Source organism: Epinephelus lanceolatus, chromosome 2 (genome assembly GCF_041903045.1).
Source record: "Epinephelus lanceolatus isolate andai-2023 chromosome 2, ASM4190304v1, whole genome shotgun sequence".
Lineage (NCBI taxonomy): Eukaryota > Metazoa > Chordata > Actinopteri > Perciformes > Serranidae > Epinephelus > Epinephelus lanceolatus.
Window position 1 is genome coordinate 48,295,107 of NC_135735.1, and position 12,364 is coordinate 48,307,470.

Here is a 12,364-nt window from a genome sequence, read left to right on the forward strand (position 1 = left end):
TCTCTCCTTGGCAGCTTTAGCAGTGTTACTTTTTCTTCTAAATATATGTTCATGTTGGCTGTACGAATTCATGAGCACTTCCAGTTCCACTTGTGTGAAATAAATCGATCGCTTCTTTTCTTGTGTTGCCATGGTGACTCGAGGTAGCAGGGCTCCATTGATGATGGCTTTTTATTGTGGTTGTGCATGCGCTTAACTCAAGATGTACCTACTCAGAGTTGATTGAACTACTTCAAATCAGCTGTTCTGGAACCGGATACTCAGAGTTTCCCAGCTCAGGTAAGTCAACTCAGAGTTAAAGATTAGACTCGGAGTTTGTTGAACCTCCTACCTGGAATACCCCTCTGTAACTAAAAGAAAAAAGTTAGATGAGTGCATAAAAAGCAATAATAAATAAAGAATTTGTGAATTCAGGATGATATTTATTTGTGTTTGCAAATTTTAATTATCAGAGGTTTACTGTATAATGTACTTGGTACATCGGTCTATATTTGATATCCCATCTGTTTTCTAATGTTAAATAATGTTCAAAGGTGGTTTAACTCCCTCTTGTAGTCATTGTCCTGAAGCTCAGGGGGGAGAAAAATAAATAAACTGTGTACCATGGGTACAGTTTTGCAAAACTGCGCACAGTTTACTTATCTGCCCACATGGATGTAAATTGACAATCTGTACCCACAGTTTAAAATCCGTCCCCACGGATTGTAAAACCGTGCACACAGTTTATTTAATTTTCTCTCACCGGAACCTAGGGGGGCTCCGTCGAAAAAGTCGCTTGTTTTGGGCTTGTTTTCACAGGTCTGGTTGCTTCTTTGTCTCGTGAGATCTGGCAACACTGAACGGCAGGAGGAAGTGGACGCTACACGGTGTGTTCGGCGGAGGCAAGGCTGTTGGCTGGGTGGAGGATCCAGAATAAGCGGGAGAGGCGAGTAAAATATCACAAACTATTGAATGCCTTGTGCTGTGGAACTTGTGGCACTTCACCTTTTCCTCTCCCTGAGGTGGACACCAAGCTGACTTGCCAGCTGAGCAGACTGAATCTGCATGCTGTGTACCGCCGGCCGCGGTGGAGGAGCCGGACAACGCACAAGGCCAGGGCCGTAACCACGCCATCCATACTCCTTAGCCACCCCAGCCAATCGCCACCCCAGCCTTCTTACCCTCCTGGACTTCACCCCTAGACCCAAGACTGCTAAGCAGGTTTCTTTATTGAGTTGGCTAACAACAAAAAGGAAAGGAACTTTATTGTGCCCCCCCCCCCCCCCCCCATCTCCATCTGAACTGTTTTAAAGAACATTTGTTGCTGTAGTAATTAAACTATTTTTTTAGAAACTGAACTTGGACTCACTCGTGTCTGTTGTGTTTGTTGCCAGAGACAAAAAGAAACCTGTGACACATACATAGGGATGAAGATGCACCTGTGCAATAAACAGTGTATCTTCTGCCTAAATGGACAGGTTTTCTGTGTTTGCTGATGTTCATATGCAAGAAATGAGTAAACTATTCAAGAGAGAGAGAGCAGAAAGGGGAAAAAAGGGGTGGGGTGGGGGGGGTAGAGATGTGGGAGGCTTTATTCTAAAGTGTTTGGGTGAAATTCATTTGCGTAATAGTCTAAAAAGGGCTGCCTCCCGCTGAAGAGGTGCTCCAGCTGCACACGTGCCCGTATGAGTGCAGAGATGTCAGCATCTGTGACTGAAGAAAAATTAATTAATGATATTGCCAAAAGCTGGCGATTCAACAATGCTCAAATAGTGACATGATTAATGCACACTGAGCATATCTTACACCACAATATTAACTTGAATTGGGTAATGTTACAACAGTAGTGTGACGTTTATAGTTTGCATGGATTTAACATATTGTTGAGAGATTGGAACATATAACGTTACGCATATTATCAAGTTATGGCATGAGATGGGCAAAGCTTCATGTAACGGTGACTTACATGGTGATCTCCGTGACTTTTCAGTCATGTTGAGAGCCAGTTGTTGTTTTTCTTTACCTTTCGTCTCTTCTTTCGTTCTTCCTCTTCTCCTACTTCTTCAGGTTTATTCGTTTGTCTCCGTGAACGGTCGGTCGCTTTAAATATTGCTCCCGCAAAGCATTGTGGGATTAAATGATCTCCTTTCCTATCGCTTAGGAAGGTCCGATGTATCCTATGCTAAAGGAGATCTGAAAGGAAGCACTGAACCTCCTTTCCTTAGTGTTTAGAGAATTCGAACAGCTCTTATCATGGCGGATCATTTCACTCAGCTAGGAACCTTCCTAAGCAAAAAAGACTTTCCGACCGCAGCCCATGGGACGCCCTCGCCACTCTGCTGGAAGAAGGAAGCAGATGTAACCATAGATACTGACAGACACTTTGTGAAAGCAAAATAGAGCAACAGGCTATAAAAAAACATTTAAATATTAATTAAAATGAGTTATATTAAAAATAAACTTGATTGAGTCAGATAAGAGATACAGTGCAGTGTAATCAAAGTAATTAACTTGTTCATATTTTCTAGACACAGTTTACACATTTACACATTTATGGATTAATTCATCTGGGCAATCTTATCTCCATCCCTGCTTTGCAGCATTCCTCTTTTTAGTGAAGAGACTCTCATTTTTAATCCGTAGATCGATTAACTGATTTGTTTTTTCTTCTGTCCCTGTGAACACAGAATTATATATATTTTTTTAAATCATGAGAATTTTTTTAGACAGTTTTAAATAGTTTATTTAAGCATATGGACATGTAGGTTTTCATCTTTTGACACCAAACATTCTGTGAGTTTGTTTGAGACTGTAAAGTTTCCTTGTGATGTTGTACTCACTATCTAAGGGCTGAGCAGTCCACTCACACTCAGCAATAATTGGTTTGGGATGGCCCTTAATATGGTGGAGCTCCGCGTGACTGTGCAAACGGAGGGGGAGTGAATAGGGCGAGGGGATAGGGGCCGGTTTGGGATTGGGCCATACTCAGAGACGTACGGGGAAGAGCCTGGTTTCCATTCACTCTGAATTTTGTCTGGATTCTGGTTCCGGTCTATAGAGTGGATCCGGAATTCACCAAATTCACCAAAGTAAAAGTGTTCAACAAAGTAAAAATTCTGGCGCACCATCAAATTACAATGAAAGAAAAAGGTTAACTTAATGGCTTGGGGCTTTTCTTGTAAATTATATTCTTTAAATTAAAAAGTTTCACCGCATTTTTATTAGCTTGGTGCTTTTATTTTGACGGAAAGGCGCATCCATCAAATTCGGGATCCTGTCTCTTTCGCCCTCATTCTGGTTCCTTACCAAAACAGCCACTAAACGGCCCCAGACTAGATTGAACTAATGCTGATCAGCTGTTCTGGAACCCAAAACCTTTAAAAGCAGGGTACATAGATACAGTCGGCAATGACGGGAACGCCCACAAACGTCACATCCGATTAGAGCCGAGGGGAAAACAAACCGGTGTTTCGGATTTACTCGCGACCCTGTTAACTGGTGACCTTCAGCCAAATGTGTCTATGGTTGTCGTAGTGACAGCAGCTGTTTTCAGCCAGGAAGAGAACACGTAGCTGTCCTCATGAATGCCTCTGTCTTCAATGTTTCATTACAGTGTCAAAACAGAACATACCTGAGTCGTCTGTGGAGTTTTGTTTGAGGAAACGCGTGATGTACGATTACCCACTCGCGTTTTGTAGGCCTCATCTGTTGACGGGATTTGTTGACAACAGGAAGGAAGCAAGTAGCTTTTCCTATGAATCTTCGTCAGAAAATAAAATGTCGCAATAACATTTTAGTCTTTGGAGTGTGATTGAATCTACATGCGTTACATTCAGCCTTTTTTTTTTTTTAAGCTCAAAAAATTAAAACACATTTTGGCGGAGATTCGAACTCACTCCGCGAAGGGAAAAGATACAAAAGACCAACATGTTAACCACTACACTAAGACCACCTCTCAACACTGCCCATCACTGATGTATTTTACTCTAATAAGGTACACAGCCAGCTGGGTCTCATACACAGGTGGTCAGATCAACTTGTGACCACAACGTCTGTGCACTTAACCCTCTGTGGTTTCGTATTGCCTATACGTAACATAGTACTCATTTTTTTCCTGTTTACACTCACAATATATCCTCAATTAGGATTTTAAACTTGCATGTTTTGGAATATATTCAATAAGTATAAATATTTTAACCAAGTTTTATTCCACCTTATTATTCCACCATTGGTACTGTGTTGCTTCAATGTTTCAATGTAATGTAACCAAAAGTGTACCCCCTATAAATTCACTGCTCACAAGTCAGTCAAGAACAACAGTTCAAGTTAGTCAAGTTAATTTTATTCAGGATGATAATGTTGCAGCGCACCCTTGTCCTTGGCTGTAGCAGCCATGTACCAGACGGTGATGGATGGGGTGAGGATGGATTTGATGATGGCAGCTGGAGCAACTACATCGTCTGCTGTGTTGTTTGATGAGGGATGCGATGTTCAGCTGGTGTTGTCCTGAGCAGTGATGTTAGGTCAACCACATTTTTTCTTTGGTGGGTGGTGAACAGGCCGGATGTAGAAAAAATGCCTTTCATATTTGGCCTTGCCACACACACCCAATGAAACCAAAATGAGCACCTTGTGCATTCAATCTGAAAGAAGATAAATTAGGTCTTTTTTTCCTTTTAATGAACTCTCAATGTAAACAACTTTGAAGGCTTCCTACCCATTGATCCACTGGTGCATCTGAGGTGTCCCTGTCCCCAGACTCTTTTTCTCCACAGATCCTGCACAGGTCTGCGAGGTTGTCTATTAAAAAGATATTCCAAATTCACAGTGGGTTTAAGTACATGAAAATGTTGCTGAGGATGATATACCATTGATCAGACTCATCAATCAGTCTCCTGGCCATTTCCATCCACATCATGTTAATGCTGGCCTGGTCTACATTAAAATCAATGCTGCTGCCTGTAGCAGCCAAAATAATATATATTTGCTTTTGCCTATAATGAACTTTAAGTTTATGTTATTGATAAGTTTAAATTATAGAAATTATGCTTATGTTATGTCATCATGTTGGGGCTTATGGGTGTGGCTTTTTGGTTATTTAAGGGGTTGTGTGGTGGCGGGAGTCTGACAAAGGAAAGCGTTCCTATAGTAGGCTGAAATATTTTTTGTTGACCATCACCGTTTCCTATTTGTTTTAGCCACACAAGTACTTATTGTTTGTTATTTTATTGTTGCATTATAATAATTGATTGCTGCCTTTTTTGATCCTTTTGTTACAATAAACCTGGATCATTTTCAAGACAAATTCAACTTCCTTTTCTTTTTACTTTTCTCTGGAGTGACACGTCAGCAAGCGGCCTCAGCGGCCTTTTTTTGTTCCTACACTGCCTTCAAGGAGCAGCTCTGCAACCTTAAAATACAGGGCAGTGTTATTGTTGTTTTTGTAAGTATTATTCAATGCTTACTAGGGTACACAATCTTACTTTGCAGACCAGCACACCACAGGATGTAGAATCCTGTTGACGGGGATGTTCGACTGTCTCACAGGACCACCTGGATACGTTTAGGCCCATGTTTTTTTGTTTCGCATGAAAGCCCTAAAGAAAAGAAAATAATTCACAATATTTAGTTAATTTTGTCACTGGCACATCAGCAACCATTTATCTTATTTAAGATATTAAACACATGACAATAAATCCTGAAGTTACCTTGTTGCATCCCTACAATGTGTCAGTTGTTTTTGGGTGGCTCCGAAAGGATCAACAAATAGGGCCCATCTGTCCTTTGGGTACATGGCCTGTTACAGACAGCATACTTTAATGTAAATGATCCTTAGAGTTGTAAAGATAGTTGAATGAATACTATTGTTTAAAGTGCACTTACTACGAGAGTCCAATGTCTGTCCTTGAAGATGGCCCCTATTAACGTGTCCCATTCGGTCACATCAAGCTGCAAGTAATCATTTTAGTTTTTAAAGATGGTGGCCTATATAGTAACCAATAACTTTTAAAGTAACCATCATCCTAACCTTTCTCATTCCCCTTGATGTGCCATTCCAGATTGCTGTCATTTCGAAAGAATCAGTGACGCATATCCTTTTATTTGGGACCGTCTTTGTTCCCCACAGAAGATAGGCATTTAGGATCTACACAAAGACAAAAACACAGAAATATAAGATCAAATTAGCTTGCATATCAAAGATGAAAAAGTTGAAGCAGCGTACAATCCACAATTACCTCGCTCTCCAACTCTCTTTCAGGTGCCAGGCTCTGCAAATCTGCAGTAAAGAGTTTATACGGCCCCATTTTGGACCATAGGACCTCCCCTTTACTTGAACTCCATATGTCTTGGACAACTGGAAATTTAGAACATCTCAGTCATTTAAAAGAATAGGCCTATATAGCGTGATTAAACTTAAAGGATAACTTTGGTATTTTTCAACCTGGGCTCTATTTCCCCATGTGTATGTGTGCGTATGATTCATGGGTACAACTCGTTCTAAAATTGGTTCAATATTGAGGGAGGCAGATGCAACCGGGAACCGCGGAACGAGCTAAAACGGTAACGGGGGCAAATGCGTCCCGTATAAGTTTGCGCATTAAGTGTTTTTTTTTCGCCACTGACTGGTTCAGATTGCCAGTGCTATCTCTGTAAATAGCATACTAGCCTTTCCCTTACCTCTGGGCTGTGTGATGTCACGAGCTTTGCTCCACTGTGTCTGTAGCTCTCTCTACTCATGGGACAGCCGTTTTCTTGAGGAAGAGGTGTTTTGGGATTGGATGTCTTCTCTTCTTCGGCTGACAGTAGTCATCTTGGGAGAAGTGAGCACTGCAGACCCGATGGTCTGCAAGGCGCAGTGACTGGACAGGAGTGTTAGCATCCATTTGTAGCACAACTAGCCACAACTTCAGCATCTTGCCGTCCGACAAAGGCAGCCTGTGAAAGCTGTACCGGGTGTTGCGCGACATCCTGTTCTTGCGTTCGGGAAAAAGGCCCGTTTATTTGAGCGCTCCAAAAACTCCAGTAACACTCCAGGGGGTAGCACGTAAAAGACTCCGTCCCAAACTCTGACTCTTCTGGCGTAACACACACACTTCATACACACATACTCACTTACAGTACCCAGTGGGGCAGCCCTCCCCCCTCTCTGCTCCAACACTGACAGCTGACTCCACTCATACCACACTCACCACTGCCCCAGGGCTGCTACAATATGCTATCTACAGACATAGCACTGGTGATCTGAACTGGTCAGTGGCGAAAAAAAGCACTTTTAATGCACAAACTTATACAGGACGCATTTGCCCCCGTTACCGTTGTAGCTCATTTCGCGACTCCCGGCTGCATCCGCCTCCCTCAATACTGAACCAATTTTAGAACAAGTGGTACCCATGAATCATACAGACACATACACATGGGGAAATAGAGCCCAGGTTGAAAAATACCGAAGTTATCCTTTAAGTTTACATTACAAAATATGACATACCATTACTATGGATGGGTTGACTGGTGTCTTGAAATGTGGCTGGCAAGGGTCCAGGGGAGCTGATGGCATGTGCAGGCGTGGAGGGGCTGGATGGTGGTTGTGGCGGGGGGTCAGCCAGAGGAGAGCTGCTAACTTTTTTTTTAGCTTTGCTGGGATCCTCTCCTCTGGCTCTTTGTAGTGGACAAGCTGGTCCACATTGGCCACTGTTTTTAAGTTTGCATTTTTTAAGGAGACCAGTTTTCCCTTTATGGCGGTAATTGTAAAGGGTCCTAGCATGTCACTCTCCATCTTCCCTCCCTTGCGTTGTTCTGCCCTTAAATTTTTTTTTAGGACAACCTCCCCAACTTGGAAGTTGTCCTCCAATCACCTTTCAAGCTTTCTTTTTCTGATTTTGTCCTGACTCTTTTTTACATTTTGTGTGACTTCTGAGTATACTGTTGTTTGATGCAGAAGTCCCTCACAAACCTACTCATTTTCTATGAGGTGCTCTACTCTGTCTTCTGTCAAGTGCAAAAATGCAAAGTGTTGTTATATTTTGAGCTATTTACCAAACATGCCCCCAACCCCTCGACACCAAAACAAACAGCCACTTACCTCATACTCCGTGGGCACCTCAGATGGGTATCTTGCTTCCCTGCCAAACATTAGATAATACGGACTATACTTCGTAGTTAGTTGTTTTTTGGTTCTAAGACCAAACATTGCTGCCTGCAGATACTCGTCCCGTTTTTGGGGGGGTTTCCTCCCCAGTTTGTTGAGAGACCTGAAAATAGTGTTAGGGTATGTCACTACTTAAGTCTATACCATTAATGTGTCAGTGTATGATACCTGCCAACTGATGTGACTTACCTCTGGATGGTGCCAGTCAGTTTCTCCACCAACCCATTAGTTTGCAGGTGATATGGTGCACAAAAGCATTGCTGGATGCCAAGGGCCTGACAGAGTCTGGCATTCACCTTAAATTCATTTTGCAGAAAAAAATTAAATTAAAAAATTCAGCATTCACAATATGTCTTGCTAAGAAATAATATTTTTGATGAGTGTTCTATCTGTTCTATCTACGAAATCAAGAATACAATTGGTGACCTCCTATGCAGACTTACTCTTCAGAGGGTAGGCCTCTGCCCACTTTGAGAAATAATCAACCATTACACAAATGTATTGATAACCACCCTCTGTTACAGTGAGTTTGAGAAGGTCCATACCTACCAACTCAAATGGCTGTGTTACCTGAAACAGTTAAATAACAATTAGACATCTTAGAAATGACTGGTAAGCACATTTGGCTCAGTATGGAACAATGAATTGCACAGATAACCTCACCTCTATTGGGTTATACTGGCTCTTTTCCTTGAGACACTCCCACTTTGCCTGACAGTCAGGACACTGAGCAACCTGAAGCCAAATTATATTTACCATAATGTATATCATATGCCTTAGCCAAGCAGTGAGTGAATGATATATCACATAAGAGTTTAGATTGAATTCAGTTAATTATAGAGTAGGCTTTCAAGTAAGCTTAAAAACTGAGACAAATTTGGCTGACCATTTTGACTCACCCATTGCCGAATGTCAGCTTCCATACCAGGTCAGTAGTAGCGGCTAATGATAGCATGGTGAGTTTTCTCAACCCCACAGTGAGAACCAATGTTGCTGCAATGAAATTCCTCAAAAATGTTGTTTGCCTCTGCAGCAGACAGCACTACCTTTGCAAGGTGTTCCTTTTCTTTCCTCCTCCTGCAAACGTAGTGCAGGACTCCATCTGGTGAAAAGAAAAACTCAATTTAATATTGATATAACAGAACAAATGTAGGCCACTTATTTTGATTGATGGCATATAACATTACTTACCCTTGAGCGCAAAGGTAGAAGCTCTTCTTTTGATAGTATACTGCTGGTGCTTTGTTAATCCACCAGGAAAGGAATTATGGACTTTGTAATCCATAATTTCTTTGACAAGTTTTGGATCTATGTTTCTTCTGTTTTTTTCTGTCTTCCTAAATGTCTCCCTACTCCCTACACTGTTGTAAGTTTCGCACAACTTTATATAGGTTTCCCTAACCATGATGTAATCAGGCTAATTGGCCACAAGCTTGGCTTGCTGGGCTCAGCCATTTAGCACCTGATTTGTCCTCAGTTGATCACACTTGCAACAGCTCCTTGCATATTTGCATGAGATGGTCAACAGTCACATGTAGGTGTAACATGTTTGTATATATGTATATGTATATATATATATATATTTATACAACAGTTAGTTCCGGCCCTGCAATCTGATTGGTCGAGAGACAGTAAAACCGTGACCATATTGGAGTACAACATCACGGTTATTTCACTGTGTATGTATCACTCTGCCTCACAGCTGATTGCAATCAACAATCAAATCAAAACTGACGGTTAGTGTCAGTTAGGTCAACAGTTGCGTTGCATCCCTGGAAAAGTATTTAAACAAACTTCCACCAGATGCAAATGCCCTTTATCTGAAGCCCAGGATGACAGCAGCTCACAGACAATATCTGGTACACTAAAGCTCCACTGGGAATAAACTCACTCGCACAGATGCTGCCGAAGATGTGTAAAGAGGCGGGGACAACAGCTATCTACACCAATCACAGCCTCAGGGCGACTGCCATACAGAAGCTGTCAGATGTGGGTCTTGAAGCTAGGGAGATCATGACAGTGAGTGGGCACAGGTATGATGTTGTTTTAACGTAGCCTATGTGTACAGTTAGTCTTCTAATTAGGAGTCGGGCCCTAAAATATACCTTTTGTCTTGCAGGTCTGAGAGCTTGTTAAAAAGCTACTGGAAGCCATCCATGGAGAGCAGGAAACGATGGAGCAACATACTGTCAGATCAGAAGGCAGAGTCGGCTGTGCCTGTGAAGCGACAGTCCACCATGCAGTCACCAGAGACTTATTTCACCGGCTGCACAATTAATGGAAATGTGCAGATAAATGTGTATAAAGAGTAAGTGCCTGGCGCACCATGTCTGCGTTATATAGCAACGGTGACAGCGGAGTCCTGAGGGAACTATTTTTGTTGGCGGAAGACAAATAAAATGCTTAAATTATCTATTTCGTCCTCATTTTTCAACATTTCGTAATCAGCCTTGCTTATTTAACTGTTGAACTGTTGTATCAAAGCAATATCACACTCAAGCTCGTGATGTTATACTCCGCGACGATATACGAATATAACATCACTCCCTCTCGTGTGATATTGCTTAAATATATATATATATATACAGTACAGGCCAAAAGTTTGGACACACCTTCTCATTCAATGCATTTTCTTTATTTTCATGACTATTTACATTGTAGATTCTCACTGAAGGCATCAAAACTATGAATGAACACATGTGGAGTTATGTACTTAACAAAAAAAGGTGAAATAACTGAAAACATGTTTTATATTCTAGTTTCTTCAAAATAGCCACCCTTTGCTCTGATTACTGCTTTGCACACTCTTGGCATTCTCTCCATGAGCTTCAAGAGGTAGTCACCTGAAATGGTTTCCACTTCACAGGTGTGCCTTATCAGGGTTAATTAGTGGAATTTCTTGCTTTATCAATGGGGTTGGGACCATCAGTTGTGTTGTGCAGAAGTCAGGTTAATTGGACAACTGTTAAAATTCATATTATGGCAAGAACCAATCAGCTAACTAAAGAAAAACCAGTGGCCATCATTACTTTAAGAAATGAAGGTCAGTCAGTCCGGAAAACTGCAAAAACTTTAAATGTGTCCCCAAGTGGAGTCGCAAAAACCATCAAGCGCTACAACGAAACTGGCACACATGAGGACCGACCCAGGAAAGGAAGACCAAGAGTCACCTCTGCTTCTGAGGATAAGTTCATCCGAGTCACCAGCCTCAGAAATCGCAAGTTAACAGCAGCTCAGGTCAGAGACCAGATGAATGCCACACAGAGTTCTAGCAGCAGACCCATCTCTAGAACAACTGTTAAGAGGAGACTGCGCGAATCAGGCCTTCATGGTCAAATAGCTGCTAGGAAACCACTGCTAAGGAGAGGCAACAAGCAGAAGAGATTTGTTTGGGCCAAGAAACACAAGGAATGGACATTAGACCAGTGGAAATCTGTGCTTTGGTCTGATGAGTCCAAATTTGAGATCTTTGGTTCCAACCGCCGTGTCTTTGTGAGACGCAGAAAAGGTGAACGGATGGATTCCACATGCCTGGTTCCCACTGTGAAGCATGGAGGAGGAGGTGTGATGGTGTGGGGGTGTTTTGCTGGTGACACTGTTGGGGATTTATTCAAAATTGAAGGCACACTGAACCAGCATGGCTACCACAGCATCCTGCAGCGACATGCCATCCCATCCGGTTTGCGTTTAGTTGGACGATCATTTATTTTTCAACAGGACAATGACCCCAAACACACCTCCAGGCTGTGTAAGGGCTATTTGACCAAGAAGGAGAGTGATGGAGTGCTGCGGCAGATGACCTGGCCTCCACAGTCACCGGACCTGAACCCAATCGAGATGGCAGAGTGAAGGCAAAGGGGCCAACAAGTGCTAAACACCTCTGGGAACTCCTTCAAGACTGTTGGAAAACCATTTCAGGTGACTACCTCTTGAAGCTCATGGAGAGAATGCCAAGAGTGTGCAAAGCAGTAATCAGAGCAAAGGGTGGCTATTTTGAAGAAACTAAAATATAAAACATGTTTTCAGTTATTTCACCTTTTTTTGTTAAGTACATAACTCCACATGTGTTCATTCATAGTTTTGATGCCTTCAGTGAGAATCTACAATGTAAATAGTCATGAAAATAAAGAAAACGCATTGAATGAGAAGGTGTGTCCAAACTTTTGGCCTGTACTGTATATATACATATATATATATATATATATATATATATATATACATTTCTCTTGGACTGTGGAA

At 41.9% G+C, this 12,364-nt stretch overlaps 1 long non-coding RNA gene across 1 annotated transcript; it reads left to right on the forward strand.

Annotated features, from left to right (window-relative positions):
* Positions 1-9,774: 9,774 nt before the first annotated feature.
* Positions 9,775-10,538, forward strand: LOC144459344 (uncharacterized). The gene is made up of 2 exons (XR_013488323.1): positions 9,775-10,158; positions 10,245-10,538. It is a non-coding gene; the product is annotated as an uncharacterized LOC144459344 (long non-coding RNA).
* The last annotated feature ends 1,826 nt before the right edge of the window (positions 10,539-12,364 follow it).